This window comes from Equus caballus, chromosome 22, assembly GCF_041296265.1.
Source record: "Equus caballus isolate H_3958 breed thoroughbred chromosome 22, TB-T2T, whole genome shotgun sequence".
Taxonomy (NCBI): Eukaryota; Metazoa; Chordata; class Mammalia; order Perissodactyla; family Equidae; genus Equus; species Equus caballus.
The window spans coordinates 10,443,789-10,469,326 of NC_091705.1; the positions used below are offsets into that span (position 1 = coordinate 10,443,789).

General features: G+C 37.5%; 1 protein-coding gene across 8 annotated transcripts in view; it reads right to left on the minus strand.

The window, feature by feature from the left end:
- Positions 1–25,538, minus strand: part of MACROD2 (mono-ADP ribosylhydrolase 2) — a 1,873,143-nt gene that overhangs the window by 1,229,532 nt on the left and 618,073 nt on the right. The window lies entirely within an intron of this gene.

A 25,538-nucleotide genomic window follows, 5' to 3' on the forward strand; every position in this document is an offset into this window, starting at 1 on the left:
GTTGTTTTATGCTGTGTGAGTACACCAAGAAGAAAGGAAAGCAAAGCTTAGTTCTCATTCTCTACACAAGCTTAGTAAGAGATATCCAATAGTTTAAACAACAGGATACAATTTTCAGACCATTTCTCATAAGAAAACTAAAAGACTCCAGATTACAACAGAATATCATTCCTTTTGCTTGTAAACCTCTAGAAGAGTAGTCATGTTCAGTAATGCTTCCTTTATGAGAATGAAACTGCATTTAAAACGTATGTATATAATTTAAAATCAGAGTTACAATGGCCTACAGACCAAGGGATATGATTAGATATATATTTTTTGTGAAAAGCTGAATAGCATCAAAATAGAAATACTCATAAAAATGTACTATTCAAAGTATATGAAGAAAATCATCTAAAATTTACCAAGGGACAATAGGCATTTAAAGTAAAGTCTCCTAAAATGATTTTGATATATATTTACATATATGTATATATATATTTTTTGCTCAGGATGATTAGCCCTGAGGTAACATCTGTTGCCAATTTTCCTCTTTTTTTTTTCTTGAGGAAGATTATCCCTGAGCTAACATCTCTGCCAATCTTCCTCCTCTTTGTATATGGGCGGCCACCACAGCATGGCCAATGATTGGTGTAGGTCCACGCCCAGGATCTGAATCTGCAAACCTGGGCCACTAAAGTCAGAACATGCTGAACTGAACCACTATGCCACAGGGCTGGCTCCCTTGCTATGTTTTTTAATGAGACTCCAGTATGCTAGATGGCATAATCCGTCCCAAGTTTCTAAGAAACAATATATTTAATCACCATAAAAAATAAATACAAGGAATAAAGACATATCAAATCCTCATCAAGAGGAGATAAAGATATTTTTATAATCTTTGCAGCACTACTACTACTACTAATAATAAAAGAAATATTAGCTTTCATGCCAGATTCCAAAACAGTGACTCGGAATGGCACAAAGACATATTATTTAGTCAATGTTTTGTCTCTTCTGCCTTCTTTCCTAGTCCCTTCATTTCCAAGGAATAGAATTGCAAAATGTCATAATCAAAAAGGATATATAAGAACAAACAATATATCTAAGTCATGCTCCTGATGAAGGAACCAAGGCCCGACTAATGAGGGCAGGCATTTCAACCCAGGACCTCTGATTCCAAGTTCAACAGTCTTTCCTCTTTATCACACAGTCACCACACAAGAAGATAGCACACAAGTACATATTTTTTCTGTGCTTTTCCTTATTCTACTTTGCTTTGGTTGTCAGTGGCAATAGGAGTGTCATAAAGCTTGAGTTTCAGCCACTTTAAAATGTATAAAAACCCTGTGAATTATAAGTGAAGAGTTTGGGTTACAGTTCTGACATACAAGGTGGTCATACAAGGCAGTGTTCCCACCAAATATCTCTGCTGGCCACTGTCAGACCAAAGTCAAATTAATATAAGCTGACAAGTGATTTCTTATGATCTCAGGTCCTTATTAATATAATTTGATCTGATATAAAAATTAACTATCTTTTCTCTGCAGAAGATAAAGTCAGGTATTATCACTCAAAGAGATGGCTATGCAGAAAGTGCTAGAGGGAGAGAAAAGACCTGGCATCAGCAAACTAACTTGACTCAGATGCATGAAGATCATGAGCTCTACAGTCTGATTGACAGGAACACCAGGAAGACTGACAATGGAGGTGCGGAGGCATAATGTTTCCTATGTGTAATTTCTGCATGGTCGTCTCACATACCTGTCAAAAAAGTATATATCATTTATATACTGAAGTTATTTCTATCATTTTTGTTCTAAGGAACTATGAGAGTTTAGGGAAAAGATTATATTCATATAATGCAGAACTTTATTTTCAGTTAAGTCCCAAGCTTAGTATATAATTTTTGGTATTTTTTTAGAATTTCTTTGGTTTTGTTTGTTTCACTAGATTTGAGAATCAGTATGGCTTATTAAATGGCAAGTAGGGTCTACTTGACATTATAAGAAAACTTAGGATTGGTGAGAAAATACAGGGCTTAATATCAGTTGCTCTAGATGTATTTCAATAAAAGAGCTAATAAAAATTGATTATAAATTTATGTCCAAAAACATTCACTAAATATCTACGATGTGAAAAGCACAGGAAGTTCCAGCGATAGAACACTATCTGCAAGTTTTATAATCTGCTTATGATGATTAAATGCAACATAGGGGAAGAGACAGAGGCCTTAAGCAAATTATTATAGACAATGCATTAAGGAAGAAATTGTTAACTTCAGAAGTGAAAGCAAGGGAGATTTCATGGAAGAGATGACATCTATTTTGAAACTAAAAGAAAGAAGGAGGTGTAGACGGGTAGGGGTGAGGAAGGTAGAGAGAGAAAGTCAAATGTGTTGAGTGCCTTTGTGCCACATGCTATGTTAAAAACGTAACCCAGATGATCTGAATTAATCCCCCAAAAATACTACACTAGGAGATCTATTATTGTTCCCTATTCTTCACCCTCATCTTCTTATCTATCTGTTTTTCCCTATGAGATTGTGATTCCTTCCATTGGGGGTGGATTATATTTCCCCATTCAATGACGTGACTTCCTTAGGCCAAAGTAGATGTGGTGCAAGCAAAGACTTGAATTGTACATGCACAGTTGGACAGTTAGACCTTCTACCATTCCCATGAGAAACACAATCTTTACATCCCACTGATCTCCCAAAGTATGGGAGATCCATGGAGAAGTCCTAAACGGAGCCCAGCATCTGGAGCTGAGCCCAGCCAACCCACAGATGCATGAGAAATAAACATTTTATTTTATGCTACTGAGTTTTTGAGGTTGGTTGTTCCAAGGCATTATTGTGTCAGTAGCTAATTAACATACCTGTATAGAAATTGGAACTAAGCCCTAGAGGGGAAAAGTGGTTTGCTCAAAGACTAGACAGTAATAGGAAAAGCCCTGTTTAGAATTCTGATGTGTTATAGATCTAAGTTTATATTCTATTACATGAACCCTTAAGAGAAGGGGTGAATTAGAGAGAAGGACATTCTAAGGTTAGGGCGGTTGAATGAAGAAAGTCACGGAGGTAAGAAGGAAAAGCCTATCTTGGTTGAAACTGGCTGAGGTAGCCTAATGATTCATGAGGTTAGAAAGGTCACTTTGCTCTAAATTCAGGAAAGTCTTGAATGTCAGGCTCAGGAATTTCAGCTTCATTTTCAGACATGAAAAGCCATCAAAACATTCTGAATATGAAAGCAACCTACTGAAGTAAGGCAATTCAGGAAGCCCCATTTCATACAAACATTTAGTGGGATCGCTCACAGGCTTTTTCAGTAATCTAGACGGTACAGTAACAGACAATAGACAATTATTTCTCACGTTTAAGCCAAGATTAATTGTACTGGCCCCAGTAGACACTTCTCATAGAATCGAAAGATTTACTTTTATTTTAAACACATCTTATGGACTGGTCTGATTGCAAATTTACTTCATGAGTTTTAACTTTCAATTTACTTCAACATATCTTTCATCTAATATTCATCAATTCATTATGTGTGTATGCAGATGCATCCAGCAATTTGTAAACGTGCTTAAAGAAGTTGCTTGGCACCTGAGAGATAAAAAATCATAAATCTACTGCCTTTAGGCTAAAATGCTAACTAAAGAAGGAAATGACTATGATATGACAACGGCATCAACCAAAATAGAGAATTACTCATGATGAATGCTCAATGGCCTGGTTGGTTGGAGACCTTTCCTATGCCAACTATGCCAAGGGCTTATGAAGAGGAAATGCATATATTTTAATTCACTGACTTCCATTAATAAAAAGTACTTATTTACTCAAAGCATAACTACATGACACATTAATTAAATTGACTAGAAGTACTACAATTTAGTCTAAAGATCAATTAGGTATATATCATAGCATATAAACTATGTAGTTTTTACTGAGGCCTAAGATTTACAAATATAAAATTATTATTCCCATTGTATACTTATCACTATATTTGAGAAAAAATATCAACACAGGAAGATTTTTCAAACAACATCCTTCACTTTCTATTATATACAATTGCCTTTCAAGAAAGTTTTCTGCAAATCAGAACATATAAGGAGTCTTTCTCCAGAAAGATAAAAGGTCAAGTTATAGATGTGAGAAGCACACACCTGCAAACATATCATTCCATCCCTACCCTCTCCTATCTACCAATTTCTTTTTCTATCACCCTTTCCCTCCTTACTAGAGGTCCAAGGCTCTGGTGGGATTTGGCTATGGATTGTGTACATGTTGGGGGCAGAGTCATTGTCTTTAAAAGATTGTATTTCTGGGGGCCAGCCCCTTGGCCGAGCGGTAAAGTTGGCACACTCTGCTTCGGTAGCCAACTGTTCGCAGGTTCAGATCCTGAGCGCAGACATACACACTGCTCCTTAAGCCATGCTGTGGTGGCATCCCACATAGAAAAAGTAGAATGACTTACAACTAGGATATACAACTATGTACTGGGGCTTTGGGGAGAAAAAAAAGAAGAGGAAGATTGGCAATAGATGTTAGCTCAGGGCCAATCTTCTTCACCAAAAACAAGAGGCGTATTAAAAAAAAAAGAACTGTAGTTTTTTAATCACCAGACATAGGCTTCAGATTAGAAGGAATGTAAAGTACTATTTTCAACTGATAACTACTTGCAATTCAGATCTTCACTTTCTATTAGACACACAACATTTCCAGGGATTTGGGAAGCATCATAGCAGTCTTTTTTTTTTTTTTTTTTTTTAAGACGTACTCATTTTAGGATAATTTAACTAAACGTGTCACTTATTTATTGTCAATGTTCTTTAATGAATGAGCACAAGCATCTCAAAAACTACAAGAGTTTTAGTAAATCAGGCCCTCCATAATTGGAAAATTCCCTTTCCCTATTTCCTTTGCATCAGTCTTGAGAAAAATTTAGTGAGAAGTTGTCCTATATGAGTAAATTCAATAAGTGAAAATTCAGGAATTCTGAAACTAAATCAAGACCATGGGAAGAACTGAGAGGAGACAAAAGAGGACTCAAATGAGATTTTCAAGTGGTCAGAAGTAGGAGAGAGTTTATTTCTCTTTTGGAATATGTAATAAATATTTAGACTCAAATACAAAATGACTACATGATTTTTTAAAGTGTAAAATGTGTAAGTATTTTAGACTAGAGGCTATCATTCCTTTATTATTTATATTTTTTAATTAAAGAAAAAAGACAAAGAGAATTAATAAATCTAGGTAAAAGAAACTCATGTTAGAGCTGAGCTTTCTTTTTCTGTGGTAAGACAGTGTTCTCACCAGAGGATTGTATTACTTACTCCATCATTTTCTGGAAAAGCTTCCAAACATGAAATTTTGTTTCCAGTAAATATTTCTTAGAAACTCAAGCATCAAGGATGACTGTTTCAGGCTGCTCTAATTCTCCGATAATTTATATTCCTAAACAAGGTTTTGCATCTAGGAAACCATGATTTGTGTTGAACGAGAACCCAGACTCTATGAATTGTAGGATCTAAGGCTGCATTTTTGGCTCCTACCATCAGCCCCAAAGGCATAGCCAGGTTGGATTTCTGGGAACAAATTGTATGTGAGTGTTGGGGGTTCCTCCCACTGGATGAGGGAGGGGATGATTGACCAGCTTCTCTCTCTGCCTTTCACTCCTCCACTGATGTTTGGACCACATGCACCACATTGTTTCTTCTAACACTGTGTCCTCATGTCATGTCAACATATTAATATATATACATACGTATATATTCACAGACATATATATGTGTATGTATCTGTGTGGGTGTGTGTATTATTTTTCAGTTTTTGAAAGGCCCCATCTTGGCCTATGTGTTTAGGGAGAATAATTACTCCTTCCTGCTTTGTCCAGCACTCTTCTTTCTCACCTGGCTCCAACTAACTTCTCCTAAGTTTATAGTCATTTCCAGAAGGTCAAAGGACATGAAGACATCTTCCAGACTCTACCCCCTGGCTTTCCAGGAACCCAAGCAAGTGACTGCAAATTACCTCCCAAGATCCCAGTGACTCAAGGTTCAGGTCTACTACCTCTCTCCAATCTTTCCTCACCTCCCCAAAGCCCTACTTCCTCATCCCCTTGTTGGACATCTTAAATCATGAGGGAAATGAAAATTTAATCCTCTCTCTGCAAAAGGTTAGGCACTCCTCAGTTAATGAATAGCTATCCCTTAAGGGTGTTTGAAAATGTTAACCAAAAACCACATGAAAGGTATTCAGCACAGCAATCTGCTAATAACTTGAGATTAAAAAGTAAAGATAAAGTGTAGCATTTTATACGGTTTTTAAATAAATACTTTTACTTTAAGGCCTAACGTTTCCACTTTTTAAAGGAAAGAAATATTTAAAAGTTCATTAATATTTCCTCCTACCACCCACATCCAGTTTCACACCCCACCCTCAAGACACACACAGCCCTTAGGAGAAAGGGACAGGCAGACAGACAGACAGACACATCCTGGATAACTTGCTGATGATTGTACCAGGAAACAAACATGTCAATTATGCAAACAACTGGAAAATTCCAAATATAGAATATAAACATAGTATAATTTATTATTAATTTACATGGTATTAATTCATATTTCTATAATTTGTACATTTTATTATCAATTATATAAATTATTAATTTATTTACACTATTTTCTATATTTCAAATTTTACAGCAATTTCATTAAATTAACTATTCTGACTCAGTGTAGAAAACTAGAAGGCTTCAGTGCAGTTTAATTTACATAAAATGAGAATTTTTAGAGAGAGTGCTTAAAATACTCAATGCTCAAAATAATTTTTTGTTTTAAATTAAAAAAATATGAATTTTCATTTCTTAAGATTGTCAGTTGACACTCAAGATTAAAAATGGTTTAAGGACATATTGCAAATTTCTTTTCAGAAAGGAGAAACGAAAAGGCCTCACCCTCATCTCTAAAAACAAAGACAATTAATATGCCAGGCTCCTTTCCTCCACCAAAAATAATGGCGCATTTGCATACAGCAGAACTAGGAAGCTAGTCTCTTCATCAGCATATTATAATGCCTCCCGACAGCCTCACACACTGCCTCATCAACATCATACTGTTTCAATTACACATTTTTTTACCCACTTCACAGTGCTAAGCCATCTTCACTTCTATCTCACCTCCAGCTGCAGTATTAAATTTAACTACATTTTTCCAAGTATAGACTGATTTTCTGCAAGTCAGAAACCAAAGACTCACTAACATTGTATTGTTCCAGGCCACAAAAGAAAGAGGAAAAGGCGGGAGGGAAAAGAACCATGGTGGATTTTAAAGAAACAAATAATCCCTCCCCACAAAAGCCTGACCCTCTGAACCAATGGCAGAAAGAATTAAGAATTGGCTGGAGCACAGTATGGGGTCCCTCTACCAGTGAAATGGAAATGGTCTTTTTAAGAAACGCTGAAGCCTTCTCACTCGCCTGTGATCATCCTACCAGTTCTGCTCCACCTCGCAAGGGGAATGAAGCAAGGTCTTTGATTTTGCCAGCGAACTATTGAAAAGGCTAAATAAATAAATAAAGACTGGGCTTGAAAAGATGAGCTTTAATTTAGCAAACACCGCAGAGACATGTCCCGAGATAACTGCCACCTCACGTAAAAAATGTCTTCAATTTAGATCACGAAGAGAAATTTCGATACAGCAAAGGAAAATAATTGCAAAAAAGCATAACTCTTATGTGGCTGTATTCCTAGGAAAAAGTCTAGGCAGACTGAAGGAAAACTCCCTCATCTTTCAGAAATACTTATAATTGCATGAATACATAGTATCCAGAGAGCTGACTTATGAGAGTGAGTTTTCATAGCAATAGAGCAGGTTGGAAATCAGAACGTAACAGATTTCTTGGTGTTTGGAAGATTTACGAAAGTTTCACACTACCTCCTTCCAAATTGACATTTCATCCTAATTGGTTAATTACCATTTTTCTCTTTCAGTGGCAAAAAGATCCTGAATAATGCAGTTGCAGCTGGATTGTCCTTAGGTGAATCCCAAGCTGGGTAATTTCCCTGTTTTCTCACCCTCTGTTTATATTTAACTCAAAAACTACAACAGAGCTCTCTTTGGCTCACAGACCCTAAGCCTTACTATAAAATCTGTGAAAACTAGCAATCCGGGCCTGTTTTGGTTCTCAGAAGGCTGGACCATGTCTGAGCTGATGGGACAATTTGAAAGAAAGCAGCATTTTTTCTCCAGAAGTTCTCTGCGTTTCAGCGGCAGCTTTGCAGCCCAACAGGAGGTCTGCAGGCATCTGGGTTCGAAGGATGTGAGGCTGACTGTAAAGCGCAGTCTCAGCCTCAGCACTGAAATGATCCGTCTGCGATTTGGGAATATATGTCTACCAGTGACTATGTGACACTGCCTTTTTTTAATCAATGCCAAAATATTCAAAAATAAGGAACATTTCCAATAACTGAAGCCTTCAAATATAGAGATTTTCAAATTGTCTTAGATTTGAATCACAGGTTTGGTTCCCCCCCTCCCCCACCCCGCACTGTGTATTTATTGTCTCCTTATAGACTAGCTATATGCTAGATTCTGGACCTAAACAGAGAGCAAAACAATACTGTGGTCCCTGGTAGAAAACCAACATTAAGTAAATAATCAGATAAATGTAGAAATTGCAAATGTAATAAAAGCTAAAATGGAGAGATAGATATATGGGGCTAAGAGACCCTCCACAGAGGCATTTGACCTAATCAAAGAGGTCTTGAAAGAAGACTGGGCTGATCTGAAAGGTAAGTAGGAGTTGACAAGACAGTGAGGGGAAAGAAGAACATTCCAGGAAGAGGGAACAGCATGTGCAAAGGACCTACAATGGCAGGGAGCACACAAAGGGTGAACACAAAGAATAGACTAAAAATTTTTTTAAACCAACATGCCTAGAGGAAAAGAGTGAGTAAGGTGGAAGATAAGGACAGAGAGAAGGTGGAGGCCAGATCTTGTAGGCCATGTTTAGGAGTAGAAGACAGGGATGAAAATAAGAATATCTTTATAGGCCATGTTGAGATCTTTTGCAGGGGATGAGGAGGTATTTGTGTTTTGTAAAGATCACTCTGGCCACATGGTGGAGTAGTGACTAGATGGGTAGATGAGTTGGAGGCTATTGCCTGCAGCAACCTGAGCAGCAGTGGTAAGTGGTGAGCTCTTGGTCTGCCCCACTGGATTTCAGTCATGCACCTTGCTTTACTCTTTACTTGTAGACATTCATTCTCTATCCTGCACTCCACTGCCTGAGTAATCTTCTGAAAGCTCAACTCGGACTATGTAGTTTTCCTATTTATGTCCATTTGCCATGTCCTTATAGCAACCGGATCAGTCAATGCTGGCACTCAAGGCCTGATAATGGGATCTCAACCTAGTTTATAGGTCACATCTCTACCTCCTATCTGTCCAAAGCTCTACTTTGTCTGAAGTAGTTTACTTACCTCCCTTGTATTTGTTTGTGTCCTTCAACCACTCAGGATACCCTTTGCCTCTTGCTGTCCTGCTTCTCTTTATACTTGTGTTCAGGCCTGAATTAACCTCCCATTCACCATCCCGCTTAAATATCTTCCTTGTTTTCTGTTAAGAATTCCCAGACCACTGCAGTCCAAGACAGTTCTCTCAACTTCTTCCACATGCATTTCTTGTTATTTGGCAATTAGCCATGCCTTGTTTTGCTATACAAATTATTAATTGATAATAGTAATTTTTTTAGCTTTCCATATATGTATGTTTTATCTCTTCATCTAGTTAATAAAGGGACCCTGCCATGCATTTCTTTGAGCCTTTCTCAGCACCTGCACAATGCTTTGTACATTTGTATGTGTTCTGTGAATGAGAATTGCTTCAAATTTGCTCTGAGATATGCTTTACCTTTACCCATGATGGGAGGGAAGGGTTTCAGAGGTCTCCACATAATCTGCTTAATCAGATTTGCAAAATTCATGGAGTAACAGATGTGGCAAAATTTCCACAATAATATCAAACCTGAATCTCCGATAACTCTGGTTTCACCACTGAAGAAAAAAGAGGTTTTGTAGTGAGAAATAATCTGGATTCCAATCCTGGCTCAATTGCTTACATTCTAAGAGATTTTAAGCCAATTCCTCACTTCTCTAAGATTCTGTATCTTCATCTGAAAGATGGGGATAGTCATACCTACCCAGCAGACTACACGTAATAACATGATACAAGTCTAAGTAAACACTTAGAAAGCTGTCTGGCCATTAATATTAAAAAAAGTATATACTTTCTCTTCAGCTCTTCTCATCACCCCAATCTAATGTACATGCATGCATTTGCACACACATGCTCACACGCACACAAACACTTCTTTTCTTCCTTCTTTTATTTTCATTTTGTGGCTGCATTGATTTCTCAAATCTATCTTTTTCTTGTTTTTCTCCTCTCTTTTCTTCTTTCTCTCTTTTTCTTTACCTGATGAACACCTGACAATAAGACTTTGGAAATCACAACTGGAAAAATACAACCACTATTGACAACCTTTTCAATATACCAGTTACATTATTGAATGTCAACAGGAAGGGTAAGACCTTCCACCAAATTCCTTTTTCTATTGTCCAATAAGCAAACATTTCTGGACTGAGCCATTAATCCCCCTATTGTATTCTCTTCCCCACGGTCTAACTGAGTAAGATTAGAAATCAAGAGAAAAAAACAGTTGAGAGATTAGGAGATACTGACAATTCAAGCTCACAAAAAGTCTCTGAATGCCCAAGAAACAAGAAAGGTTAGCTTTTCTCATTAAAATCTATTTGAATCAGTGCAAAGTCTGAAGCCATCACATAATGTTTATTTGTTATCTTTGTATACTCGAGGTGTGGTAAGACAGTCAAAACAAGACTGGCCCCATTTGATATTACCTTCTCTAAATGTCCCAACAATGACTATATTCACTTAATAAATATAAGTATTCAGGGCATTCAATATGTATCAGGTGCTGTAAGAAATAGAAAGAAAGAATGCTGCTCAGTTCCAACTGTCAATATTTATTTATCACTTTTTAGATGTGCACTATTTAATGTCACATGAAAACAAGCAAGCACTACTATGGGGCTGTTTACCAAGATCCTAAAAAAAAAGATCTTGACTGTTGCATTTCTCAATTTATTGTTAATAATGCCTACTAATTTTTATGTATCACTGACATTCATCCACGTAATTTCCCTTATTAAAAAAATTTTCCTATATAGAAGTGTAGAGATAAAATAAATGTGTATTTCCAACTCAAAAAGATATATGTTTGACAATTTATGTGACTCTAACCTGGGGGGCATATTGAAAAAATAAAACCCTCAAAATTTTGCAAAATCAACCCAACCTTGAAAAGATATATGTAAAATTTCCCTGAATCTATTAGAGTCCTTCATTATTATTGTTATTTTAAAGAATTCTTTTCTCTAGTTTCATTAAACTTCTGACATGAAATAGTGAGTGTTTCATACAGATGGAAGAGGTCTGGGTAGCACTTACGCTGACTAACAGTGGCTTAGCTACCTCCAAAGCGATTCCTATTAGAATGAAAAATAAATAGACCAAGTGCCAAACTCAAAACTATTCTCTTACAGAGATAAACTGTAAGTGCTCTACAGAAAGCGAAAACGGCTCTCCGGGGAATGCTTGAGATTTGGGCAAAAGAACAATGCAACTGTTTCTGTAAGTCAAGTGGAGATACTTGGAGGAGGGGAGAAGTTGGAAGAGTTATGAGACACAGGCAAAAGAGCGGCCAGAGAGTGGAGCTAAAAGTAAGGTCCTGATTTATTTGACTGACCTTGCAGACAAACACCACGTCAGTTCTGAAAACGAAACGAAGAAACCTCATGATGAATATAAACCCCATTTGCAACAGGAAGGCTAATTGTATTTTTTAAGTCTTTAGCAACATAAAAACTATCACCTAGTCTTCAGGATTAATAAGATCTTTCAAAGCTTCAAGAAAAATGAGTTTCCTAAACATGACTAACAATTTACATGTCTTGCTTTTGCAAAACCTTTACTGATATAATGATCAACTTAGGTGTTTCTAACTCGTTCAACAACACTGAAAACTGTTCGTGAGGAACTGCAGAATGGGGGGGGGACATGATTTATTCCCCTTTTTCTCTGATACAAAAAGCTAAAATTGATTTCAAAAGAATTGTCTGGAAGTTGTACTTATGCTTTAGCAAGAGACCCCAATAAATCAAACGTGGTTGTCTATTCTGAACAAAAATCCAGGAAGAAAACTTGTGACCCACTCTAGAGAAATCTGAGCAACTTTCTTAATCCTTAGAGTACAAACAAGCCTCAGTTTGAATTTACAACCTGGTGCTGAACTTGGATATAACTTAGGAAAAAATAAAAATGATTGTACGATGCTCTCTCTCAATTTTAACTCCAATATACTTGGTAGGAAAATATCTCCATTTGAGAGATGCTGCTAGTACGGATTCTTTCACAGAGGGCAGAAACTGACCAGCAGTAAGAATGGGGGTCCTTAGGAGAAGAGCCTACGAGGACTCCACTTTCAGCAATGATTGTATACAAAATGTGAAGACAGAAAGAGGATTATCAATTAGGAAAAATAACGACCCAGCTCAATTGCATTTGTTTGTTTAGAAAGATTTAAAAATACTGGCAGTAAGAATAAGGAGTGAGTAGGTAAAGGTAGTAAAAATAAAACTAAATAATATAAAACTCTAGTAAGTTGCATTGTAAGGGCAAACAACAGAACACAAAATGGCAATGAGGAGGGAATATCCAAAAGAGGTAGAAACAAGGGTCAAACTCAGCATGCCAGGTAAACCCTGCATTTCTGATTCATGTTAAAAGACATCTTAATTTTTAAATTTTCCCCAAAGGGAGACTCAGTCAATGACATGTAATAATCTGAAACTTGAGCTGCTCTTCCATGAGTATATATTGAAGCAATAACTATTTTAGGAATTCTACACATGTGACAATGAGCCCCATGCTATCTTTTTTTCCCACTAGACAAGATGAAATTGTAAACCAAATATTTACTGTACCCTTACTGTGAACTTGCTTTTTTTTTTTTTAATGCTATTTAAAGCATTCAACCTCTTTTTTGGAAAATTCAGTTAAAGGGGCTTTTTGAATATTTACTGCCTGTCACCAGTCCAAGACTGAGCAGAAAGAATGGGAGCACGTCTTCAGATGGGCAGGACTTTATCACCAGCCCTAAGCACATGCTGTGTTTTCTCATTAATGGTGGTATCCATTTTTGTCAAGTAAATACAGCTGAAGCCTCTGGTTTGGACATTGAACATCTTCTTTACTCCCTCATTCTCAGAGGTATGCGAGGTAGTCTGCCTTATCAAGTTACGAATTATCTTCTCACTGCTGCTGTCCCTAGATTTGCCCTATACTCAATCTCCTTTACATTAGATCCAATATCACTCAGCTGAGTAAAGAGCTATTTCCAATTCTGTTTGTCATGAAGAAATGTATAAATGAAAATAAACATAGCTGATCAATTAAGAAATGTCTCAAAATATGAAATTCATATTCTTGTTTAAAAGATGAATTTTAGACTATAACATATTTATGAATATGTGGGAACTTCATATTTATCTAACATCAGAAAAAGAGGTATTAGATTTGAAGGAATTTTCCAGAAAATTGAATTTTACAAATTAAAGGTTAAAACTAATCATTAGAATGACTTTAGAGCAACATAATCCTAAAAGATGTTACACTTATTTCCGTTTAAATAATCAGAATGCAACGTATGTAGGTTAGACTTTTCTGAATAACTGATTCAACTGGTATCATGGTATGGTTTTTCAGTTTTTTGGTTACTTCCTTTGGTATCTAAACGTCAGCTCTCACCTCTTGCAGCAGCCAGTCACCCTTTACTAGTAACAACCCTTTTCCCTATTTATTGCTTATAATTTGTGGTAGGTTGAGAAATTTGATGCCAAGTCTATTAAATCTGAATCTAAATACATACAAGTAGGATCAGAATAATAGCTTGAGGCGACCTCTCAGAGTCCAAGAGTTTGGTGCATGATATCTGCTTTTAGACACCCAAACACCCTTTTTACTTTGTGTGTAAGTGTGTGTATATGTGTGTGTCAGAGAGAAGGAGAGACAGAGAGAGATTGAGCGTGTGAGTGGGTGATAGAGAGAGCGTGTATGAATGTGCATCCTAGAAGTGTGCGTAAAAGACTTTGCTCAAGCCACAGACTTCATGTCCCTCTAGGGATGGCTTTTAGAACCAAAATAATCCTAAAACTAGAACTTATTTTATAAAAGCATCTTATAGGGTTTTTTGGGATTTATTTTCAGTATTTCGATCTGTCTCCCAAATTAGCTCTTTCTCTGAAAGATACAGAACTCAGGAATGCATTTTTGAGTGAAAAAAAAAGTCAGTGCTTTAAAGTAGAGAAAGGTATTAAAAACTGCTTTGAGGTGCTGCATTTCTAACCTCCGTTGGGATTTACACAGGCATCTGCCTTTGCCTATTTCTTCTTATGATGGACTTGCAAGCTAGAAAGAAGGCTGTCTTGATTTTTAAAGTTGAAGTCTTGGCCATAAAACAAAATAAAAGAAGATTGCCCACAGGAACCCTCTATTTTAACCAATAACGCAAACAAGTCTGTTTCTTAGACAACGCGAATGATCACTAGATAAGAAATGGCCACCATAAACTGTTCTACAGAAAAGTTCTGAACTAAAAGTTAGATAACAAGGGATGTTACTTTGACATATAGCACTAACTAGCAATGAGCTCACAGGCAATCTCTTAACGATCTGCTTCCAGTTTCGTATTTATAAAATACAGATAATAGCAAATAGGGAGTTGTCAGACATCAGCAAACTACAGTCCCCAGACCAAATCCACTTGCCACCTGTTTTTGTAAATTAAGTTTTATTGGAAGGCAGACACACCCACCCACTCATTTATATTGTCTTTGGCTTCTTTCACACTACTCTGGCAGAGTTGAGTAATTACAAGAGAAACTGTATGGTCTGTAAAGCTAAACATATTTACTATCTAGCCCTTTATAGAAAAGTTTGCCTACCCCTGGTATATATTACACTACAAGGGTATCAGGAAAAATAAATGTCATAATAAATAGGAAAGTGATCAAAATGGTATTACTAGCTAATATTGATAGTGCTACCAAGTTTCAGGTACTGTGGTAAATGTCATATATGTCATTCCCTTTAATCCTTAGGACAATCATGAGCTAGTCTCCACTGTTGTGTATATTTCATAGATGAGGAAACTGAAATGCAGAGCTCAGTAATTTCCTAACCACATATAGCTGATTAGATGAAAAGGCAAGGATCAATCCAAGGTTTCCAGATCTAGAGGGTTCTTTACCAGTAGGCACGCTAGGCCTTTATATAAGTGGAAAGTTCTAATTGTTAAGCATATGAGCATTTTTATTAATTCAAATATTATTAGCATTATTTTAATGTAGAATTTAAGATAATACATAACTAAATATTTGCTCTAAGTGTGAACTGCTAATGACAGGCAGGTGAATTTTTCTCTTCTCCTTTGGGCCCATGACTTATGTGAATAAACAGTTGAGATGATCTTTTTCCCTACTGTATTTATGTATATGTAGTTTGGTTATAAGGTTCCAGATGAAAGTAAAAGTGATCTTGCTCAGTCTGACTGTGATAATCCCAGAAGTAGGCAGCCAGGGAATTCCCGCCTATCTTTGTGCCTGTGGTGGGTGAGCCTCCAGAATGAAGCAAGCTACAGCTCTGGGAGGGGCTCAGCACTGAAAGCTATAATAAAAACTAAAAATCATAATAAAAACTAAAAATCAAGACAGCATTGGCGTTTGTTTTCTAGGGAGGCAGGACGAGTGATAAATTTTGTCTACCTTATAGAAACACAGTCCCAGCCTTTGTATCTGCAGAAAGAAAACTGAGAGGTTCTTCTGTGAAAACGTTAAGATGCAATATTTGTTTAAAAAAGTAAAGAATTCTATTCAAATTGTTTCCTCTTGAGAACCAGCACGACTTAGTTCAATTCAGCAGATCTCAACAAAATTATGGGAGCCTATCACTCTAGGTCTCCTGGACGAGCAGTCAGCTCAGTGTCTTCTGCTCTGAATGCTCTTCCATGAAACCTCTGTTCTCCACAAAGGTCAGGAAGCTCATTCCACATGGCTGCCACCATAGCCTTTTAGGAGATAATTGGAATTATGCTTGATTCTACAATATTACACGTTTCAAACAAAGAGGAGCAAACAAATTTACTTGTATCCAGTTCTTTCAACCGTGCCAAGCCTATCAATCTGATCATTAACGAGAAAAAGAGAAGAAAGAAGAATTAGTGCCTTGGATTCCAATTTTAGCTCCTAGATTTCCTCATCCTATTTTATGAACTCCATATGTAGGATATCATTTATTTATTCACCTTATTTCAGACAAACAGCTTTTCCACAGTAGCACCAAATAAGTTAAAATTAGAATGAGGGCTGAATTGAAAAAGGAACCTTTCAGCAATTGTGCCCTGCAGTCTCAGTGCTGCTTGCTTTCTGCCAACGAGAAGAGATAATCTGTAATGAACTCTAGAGACAACTGGAGGGACAATGATAAAGTCAATTCAGGAAGAATAAAGCAGAGCAAAGAGAGAGGCCTCTTCTGTCCAACCAGGTTGTGTGCAGTTTGAAAAGAACTAAATCTGGGAGATAAGCTTTTTTGGAATATATTTTACAAAATCAATATTCACTAAACAAGTTCAAACAAATGATAAATAGAATGTTACACTGTTTGAGGGGAAAAAAGTTTCCTCAGTTTTCAAACCGCGGAATAAGTAATAATGCCTTCAGTTACTGAAAGTTTTGGAAGTGAGAGGCCACAAGTTCTGGTCTTCCTTTCACAAAGAAAGAAATGACTGTAGCCAAAGCATTTAGATTGAGGGTTATGAGTCATTTGCCAAACAAAACCACAAGTTGTCAGCTTCACTTACTTAAATTCTTCTACCAGTTTTTAACCATATGAGATATTTAACCGAAATAAAAAAGAATCTTAAAAAGTCATTTGATTTAAAATTTTTATTTCAATCAGCCTGATTCTGGAAGGAAGGAAAGAAAAGAAAAGAAAGAGAGAGAAAGGAAGAAAGAAAGAGAGAGAGAGAGAAAGAAAATAAATTAGACACCATCTCATGGGGGAAAAGTGGTAAAAATAGTTGAAGAAAAACATTTAGAATCATTAACGTTTGAGCTTGTTTTTAACTTCATATAATCCTGACAATAACTTTAAAACAAAGCTGTTGATACATTTAGAATTAAATGTATTAGATAAAAATAAAAAGAAATCTAATTGCTACTTTCCAACACATTTTTATTTCTAGTTATTTCTGCTGATTTGGCTGAAAAGTCTCAAAGTGTGACCAGAAAGACTATTTATTTATATTATTCTTATAACAAAATGGATGGCCCAGTCTGTAACCTTTTGAGGGTCAGCCCTCAAGAAATCACCAAGAACCGCAAGCCTAATGAGAAGCTAATTAAAAGACGAAGCAATCCAAGGAGAGAGGAGACATGGCTGACATCCACAAAATCAGGCCTGCCAGTATGGATCTATGAAGACTAAATTAGTCATTCAGTGACAACTTACTGCATGCATATATTCTTCATCAGTCCAATGCTATGCACTGAGGGACATTAAAAATAAAGCAATACAAAAAAGAGCTCTCGACTTTTGGCACTTCATCTTATAACTTGGAGGGGGAGGGACACAAAAGGTAAGAACACGACTGATCACATGCATCCTTGCATTAAGTTGTTCAAATGACAACTTCCATGAGGGTCCAGAGCAGCTCCAGGAGCACGAGCTTGAGCAGGCCAGGAAGAACCTTGGATGCCTGTGGGATTGGGCTAGAGGTAGAAGAGCACGCATGATTTGAATAGGTGAATATCTTTGAGTTTCCCCAGAAAGAAGACCCTGGGACAAGAAGCTCAGATGCCAGTGGTCGGAGGTGGTGAAATGAGACAGAAGAAGGAAAGGGACAACAAACAGGACTGTTATCAAGCCAGACACCCCTAAGGTAACTGGAGCCTGATGCTCCTTGAGAAATCTGAGGGTCACACGGTTCAGAATTGCCCTGCCCAAGAAGAAGAGAGCTGGAGTATTGATACAGTGGGGAAAGGGATCAACAAAACTAAGTGCCTGGAACTCTGGAATTCGGAATGGGCACTATATTCAGGTTGGAAGGGCAGCAGGTTAGGAGGGCAACAGAGACTTAGGCCTCTGGATCATTTAGTTCAATGCAAAGGAGGTATGCTAATGCTAAAGAAAACTTGTTCCAGCCTTAACTCAGGTAGACTAGCGCTGGAAGAAATCTTAAGAAAATATCTACCTCTAAAAATTCCTCAACTTCAGACAAGAAAAATGAGATTCAGAGTCCATTAACCTACTGTTTTATGGCACAAAGCTAGGGTAGTGCATAGCTGGAGAGAAAAGCCAGGTCTCTTGCTTCTTAGCTCAGAGTTCTCTTTATTAAACCTAACATAAGCCTAGCATTTGTTTGCAGAGACCTCACAAAGCATGGAAGTAGATTATCTATGCTAGCAGTGGAATTTATTACTAATCACTGTCTCTTAACCATAAGAAATGTTGTTCCTGACTCTTTCCTTTAATTCTCAAGTGTCGTCCTGATGTGCCCCTCTTCCCATTTGATGTTCTTCTATGTTCATTGCTAGAGTTTACTGCACAGCCTCTCCCAACCAGCAATCCCACTTCAGGAGACACAAGAATGAGAGGCAATATGCACTGAAAAACGTTCATTTCAGCACTGTTTATAATAGGAAAATATTGGAAACAACCCATTGACAGGAAAATGAGCAAATAAAATATGGCATATCTAGAAGACAGAACTACATACAGCATCTAAAAATGAATTACAGCTAGAATGAGATCAGTACAGAGAGTTTTCAAAAATATAATGTTGAGTAAAAAAGCCAAGAAATAGTAGTCTGTTCAACATGAGGCCTTTTGTATACATTTAAACACACAAAACCATAGTATATATGGCTTATGAATATTTCCATATCTGTAGTAGAAATATAGTCTAGAAGATTTTACATCCAGCTTTTAACAGTGGTTGTTCTGGGCAAGGAGTGGGAAAGAGGTAATGGAGGAATGGGACTGAAGAGAAGAATTTTGTGAGAAATGTCTTACTCTTTTATTTAAAAAACAAAGAGTGGAAGTAAAGAGGCAAAAATGTTAATATTTTTAAAATTCTTCTTCTTCTTCTTTTTTTTTTTTTTTGGTGAGGAATATTGGACCTGAGCTAACATCTGTTGCCCATCTTCCTCTTTTTGCTTGAGGAAGACTGTCGCTGAGCTAACATCTCTGCCAATTTTCCTTTATTTTGTATGTGGGATGCTGCCACAGCATGGCTTGATAAGTGGTGCATAGGTCCACAGCCAGAATGTGAACCTGCAAACCCTGGGCCACCAAAGCATAGCATGCAAAATTAACCACTAAGTCACCAGGTCGGCCCCAATATTTTTAAAATTCTTTATAGTGATGCATGAGTATTTATTATTTTTCTCAGTACTTATCTGAGTTTAAACATTTTTTAAGTTGAAAAACTAAAGTCTTCTAAATATCATCATCAACTTTCATATAAAAGGGAAAGAAATCAAAAGAAACACTATCGATGAAATGAATTCACATATAAGCAAATGTTTGTGCCTAGGGATGAGGTAAAACCTTCTTTACAAGTTCAGAGCTGTGGAGGGGGACTGCCTGAGTCTGAATCCTCACTCGACTTCCACCAGCCATGGGGTCTCAGGAAAGTTATTTAAACTTTCTGTGCCTGATTTTCCTTGTGTATAAAATAGAAATAATAACAACTCACCACACGGGGTTGTTTTGAGGATAAAAATGAGGTAACATTGTAGAAATATCCAGAACAGGGCCTGCCACACAGGCAGAACTCAGAGACATACAGAAGTGATCACCTTCCTTTGTTAGATTTTCTTAGATTTTTTTTACAAGGGTATTTCTCCTTTGACTGAAACCACCTTTAATACACTGATATGATAATTAATTATAAGAACAGAAGATGGTACTGTCGCTCATCTGCTTCACCAAGTCTTGCTTTACAGCATAAAATACCAATGAATTGCAACAGCAAATTTCCCATTCATTCATTTAACTCATAAGTTAAACCTCATTATAATGTCATTTACTGTGCAGTATAATTCAGCACAAGAGATCTCTCTTGGGCCCCAGATAGAAGGATTTAATTAGTGGATTACCAAGAGGACTTTTCAGTCAAGTGGCATCACCTATGAGGCAAACTTCAAGGACAGAGTTATCAAGAGTGCAGCATCATTTTTTACAAGTATAAATGTTCAGGAGTTGACATGGGGAACATACAAGGCCTTAAAAAACCTTCAATTTAGACTATTTAAGATAGAATGAAAATAAGAGAAGGTGAATAATCATGTAAACTATATATCTGACTTATCAGAAAGTCATAGGTAGAAAGTATCTACAAAACATATGTAGATACCAATGACACACAGAAATACATAAGGCAGAAGAGAAACCAGAGTGCTCCAGGGCTAAAGAAATCATTATTTGTGTGATTTTTGTTTTGATCCTTGCAAAGGTAAAAATAGCAATATTGTTTTCTACTTATATTTTGTACATTTCTAAACATCAGTGTTTCAGTACGTCTACTGCTCACTATTTAAACGGCAAGCCCCATGACCACAGACATTCTCCCATAGGAGGGACGTAAGAAAGATGGGTCAAAGTTTCAAACTTTTACCATGCTAGAGAACCTTTTTTTTTTTTTTTTTTTGGTGAGGAAGATTGGCACTGAGCTAACATCTGTGCCAATTTTCCTCTGTTTTATGTGGGATGCTGCCACAGCATGGCCTGATGAATAGTGCTAGGTCCACACCGAGGATCCAAACCTGTGAACCCTGTCCGCAGAAGCAGAGTGTGTGAACTTAACCACTGTGCCACTGGGCTGGCCCCGCTATAGAACCTATTTTTTGGAAAGCCTACTTTGAAGTTTGAGACAGCAGACTCTAGGCCATCAATGATAAGCCTTTTTTCCAAAGAAGAAGGAGAGATTGCTTTGGTGAACTAGCTCACTCCCACAGCTCCAGAAGTGCCAGTTTCTGCCTTGAAAGCTAAATGCATATGTTTAGTATATAGATTATGACTGTGTCAGAACCCAAATCAGCATGCATCAAAAAGTACCAACATTCACTGAGAGAAATGTATTTTACTACTGTAAGCAATTTACTTTCCCTATTTAAATGGATTTTGTACAACACAAGGATAGAATGGCTAAAATAAGTGCACACATCACAGATCTCTTTTTCCCTTAGGTAGTAAGCGAAGGTTTTGGCTATCTGGCACATCTATCACAGAAAAATAAATGAACACTATATGGTCTAACTCTAAAAGAACAAAGCTTACCCATCTACATCCAACAATAATTGAATAGTTGAGTGATATTCAGCTTCACAAATGGAACTTTTGTTTTACCTTAATCTATGTATTTAATTATGGTCTAAAAGCTCTATTATTTCAATTTTTGAAATAGTTCTATAAAAGTCAGTTTACAATATCATGAAACTTAATACTATGTGGAACCTTGCTTAAAAATAGCATCTAGGATACTTACATGAATATAAGATGCTAAATTTTCCTCGCACTATAGTGTATGAGTATATATCATACACACACACAAAAGTTATGGTTAAACCTCATCTCTCAAAGAATACCCATAATGCTCTTTTAATATAAGGAGAAGTTAACCCCAATTTCTAGATTTAAAAGTTCTGTGGTGAAACTAGGTATTTGTGGAAAAGAAATTAGTTTCACGCAGGTATGGGGATACATTTATTAGTATATGTGCTTAAGAATGTTTCTGCACAAATATAGTTAAGTTGTGAGACTGATTACTGTAATACAATAAGAAATATATATATACATATTTTTTTTTTTTGAAGATTGGCACCTGAGCTAACATCTATTGCCAATCTTCTTTTTTTTTCTTCTTCTTCCCCCTAAAGCCCCCCAGTACATAGTTGTATATTCTAGTTGTAGGTCCTTCTGGCTGTGCTATGTGGGACACCACCTCAATATGGCTTAGATGAATGGTGGCATGTCTGCACCCAGGATCCAAACCAGCTAAACCCTGGGCTGCCACATCAGAGCACACGAACTTAACCACTCAACTAGGGGGCCGGCCCCAGAAATATATATATTTTGTCTTTCTTCCTGGTTCCTGGCACAGAGCTTCTAAAACCCTTCGAATCTCCTGAGTGATAGAGATGATAGGAGCATCTTTTGTTATTCATAACAAGTCCCTTTTAACCATAGTTGAGTTTATGCTAATAAAGTGACTCTTGGTGAGTCTTTAGATAGCTTCAGGATGGGGACTGGTTGCCAGAAGAACCATGCAATTAGAGAATGAGAACTTTCAGCCCCATCCCCTGACCTCTGGGGAAGCGCAGATGGGCTGGAGATTGAGTTAATCCAGGCTCCAGCCAGAGGGCCAACGATTTAATCCATCATAACTACTTAATGAACCCCTAAACAACAGTGTTTGGAGAGCTTCCAAGTTGAATATATTGAGTGCTGGGAGGGTAGTATGTCCAGAGATGGCATGGAAGCTCCATGCATCCCCATACCTTGCCCTCTGCATTTCTTCCATTTCACTGTTCCTGAGTTGTACCCTTTATAATCAACCAGTAACAGTAGGTAAAGTGTTTCCCTGAGTTCTGTGAGTCACTCTAGCAAATTAATAAACCTGAGGAAGTGGTCATGGGAACCCTCAATTAATAGCCAGTCAGTGAGAAGTACTGGTGACAAGCTGGACTTTTGACTGGGATCTGAAGTGGGAACAGTCTTGTGGGACTCAGCCCTTAACTTGGCATATAACACTAATTCCAGGTAGATAGTGTCAAAATTGAATTGAACATTGAATTGAATTGTAGGGCATCCAACTGGTGTCCAGAGAGTTGGAGCACTGGTTGGTAACAAAAAAAAAAAAAGTATGCACATATTTATTGTTAGAAGTGTTGTAGGAACAGCTCAGACTTGATGTCAGAAGTGGGATTTGCCAGGATGACCCTAGCTTATAGAAATATGTGGTTTGGGAACAGAAAAGACAAAAAAGTGGAGAATGAGGAACCTTTGATCCCTGGATGGTTACCTAGTCACCCATGATATAAAACCACAGCTGCGATGTGATCAATTACTAAAGTTAAAAGTTACCAATGGAGGGGCCAGCCCAGTGGCACAGTGATTAAGTTCGCATGTTCCACTTCGGGGGCCTGAGGTTTGCCAGTTGGGATCCCAGGTGCGGACCTGACACTGTTTGGCAAGCCATGCTGTGGCAGGTGTCCCACATATAAAGTGGAGGAAGATGGGCACAGATGTTAGCTCAAGGCCAGTCTTCCTCAGCAAAAAGAGGAGGATTGGCAGCAGATGTTAGCTCAGGGCTAATCTTCCTCAAAAAAAAAAAAAAAAAAAAAGAACGAAAGAAAGAAGAAAAGTTACCAATGGAATTTAGAAATAGTGGTAAATCTGATTCCTGAGGAGTTGGCTCATGAGGTATATAAGGAAATGCAATATAATAAGAAGCATGCTACAAATACAATTCCTTGTTTATTATTATCTGTAACAGCTAAAAAGAAAGCTAAAGAAAGTGCTGGGTCAGGTCTTGAATGCTAGAACAAACTCAGATTTTGGTCAGTCTGAGATTTGGCCACTAGCCTCAAAGCTGCCTACAAGGGGAACAATTATGCTGGGACAACAGAAAGTACTCTAGTCACCAAGAAGGTAATAATGTGGAGGGAGGGCAAAACCAAGAAACTACAATACCAGAGGGTATAACGTGAAGGAGTTGACTGATTTTGTAGACCAATATCAGCAGCTCCCTGAAGAACCTTTACTGAAATTGATTGTGAGAATGACTAATTTAGGGGCCCTATCTTTGGTTTTAAATGCTGCAGAGTGGAAAAGCATGTTTGGGTTGATGCAGGACTCACAGCTCATTATGGAACAATCACAATGGCTATGTATGAACCAAACACACAGCGGGTTATTCCTAAGGGAACAGCCAGCATGGTGAACTGGACAAATTGCTGTAAGGTCTGTTCAGTCTAAGAAGGGGGAATGTCCAACTCTCTACAAATGCCAAATGGAACACCTTGGATAAAGCAGTTTATATGCTTCATATGTAAGCCATGTGGAACTGGCTTTATGATAAGTGGGATATTCACCCAGTGAATATGCCATTATCCAGGTCATGGTAAGTGCTATGGTTAAGGGGGCCCCTTCTGCATGAATACCCTTTGTATCTCTACTGAGGCAAAAATCAAGCAACAGTTTGAGAAGCTTTATCAAACTTATTGTCTTGGCTTCCTCTCATGGGTCTTATAGATGCTAATAAAAACATTAAAATAATCAACAAGAGAATGCAGAGAGGCAGAGGAGAGAGTCAAGGCACTTGTCCCAGGAGGGTGGAAATTTTTAAATGGTTATCAAGAAATGAGGTGAATACAGCAAACATTGATGGTGGTGAAAAAAGAGGAAAAAGAAAGGGGAAAGTCAAGAGATTCACCCGAGCAGGGTAGAAATCTTTAAATGGTTATTAAGAAATGGGATGAATAAAACAGATATTGATGGAGCTGAAACAAAGGTCTTAATAAAGTACTATTAAAGCTTGAGTGGACCAAAGGGACTCCCTGCTGGCCCTCCAACATCAAAGGGCCCCAAACTAGTCTGGTCTATTTACCTCAGTTTGGAGGAATTTAAAAGCTGGAAGGCAAAGATTACATTGAGAAATCAGACCTTGAATCACATGGAGAAATAGTCAGGAAGATTAGTCAAGATAAATATTGACAGAAAGGCCAGGGTCCCCTGGCTCAACCCTCTGCTGGAGACCCAAAGTCTTATGTACTTAAGCGGGTAAAATGGTCAGGAGGTGAAAAGAATTTATGGGATTCCTTGATACAAAACCCGCAAGCACTGTGACACCAAAACCCACTGGTAAAGCCCTGAAGTGAACTACAACTAGACTGGGAGAATATACAAATGAAAGTCTTGATAGGATTCCAAATTTGGAACATTTGAACAGGCTCTATGTGAACAGGTTGTGTCTCCTTGACCTGAATGTTTTATGGGAATGGATATTATGTCTGGCTGGGGAATACTTACCCCACCAAGTATTGTAAAACCAAAACCTGTTAATGAAGTCCTAATGGAGGCTACAGTTAGGAATAGAAGTTTTCATGTGACTAAGCTGAAAGTTTGGAGAATTGGTATGTTTATTCAGGCTTTAGGTGAAGCAGTTGTGTCTCATTTACCTGAATGCATTATGGAGATGGACATTGTATCTGTCTGGGGAATGTTGCTTATACCTAGCATTATAAAATAGAAGGCAGGTTAATCCATCCTTCAAGCAATATTAATTGGACATACTAAATGGGGATGCATAAGATTACCCAAACCCACTCAGTGTAGACTAGAACCTAGAGTGT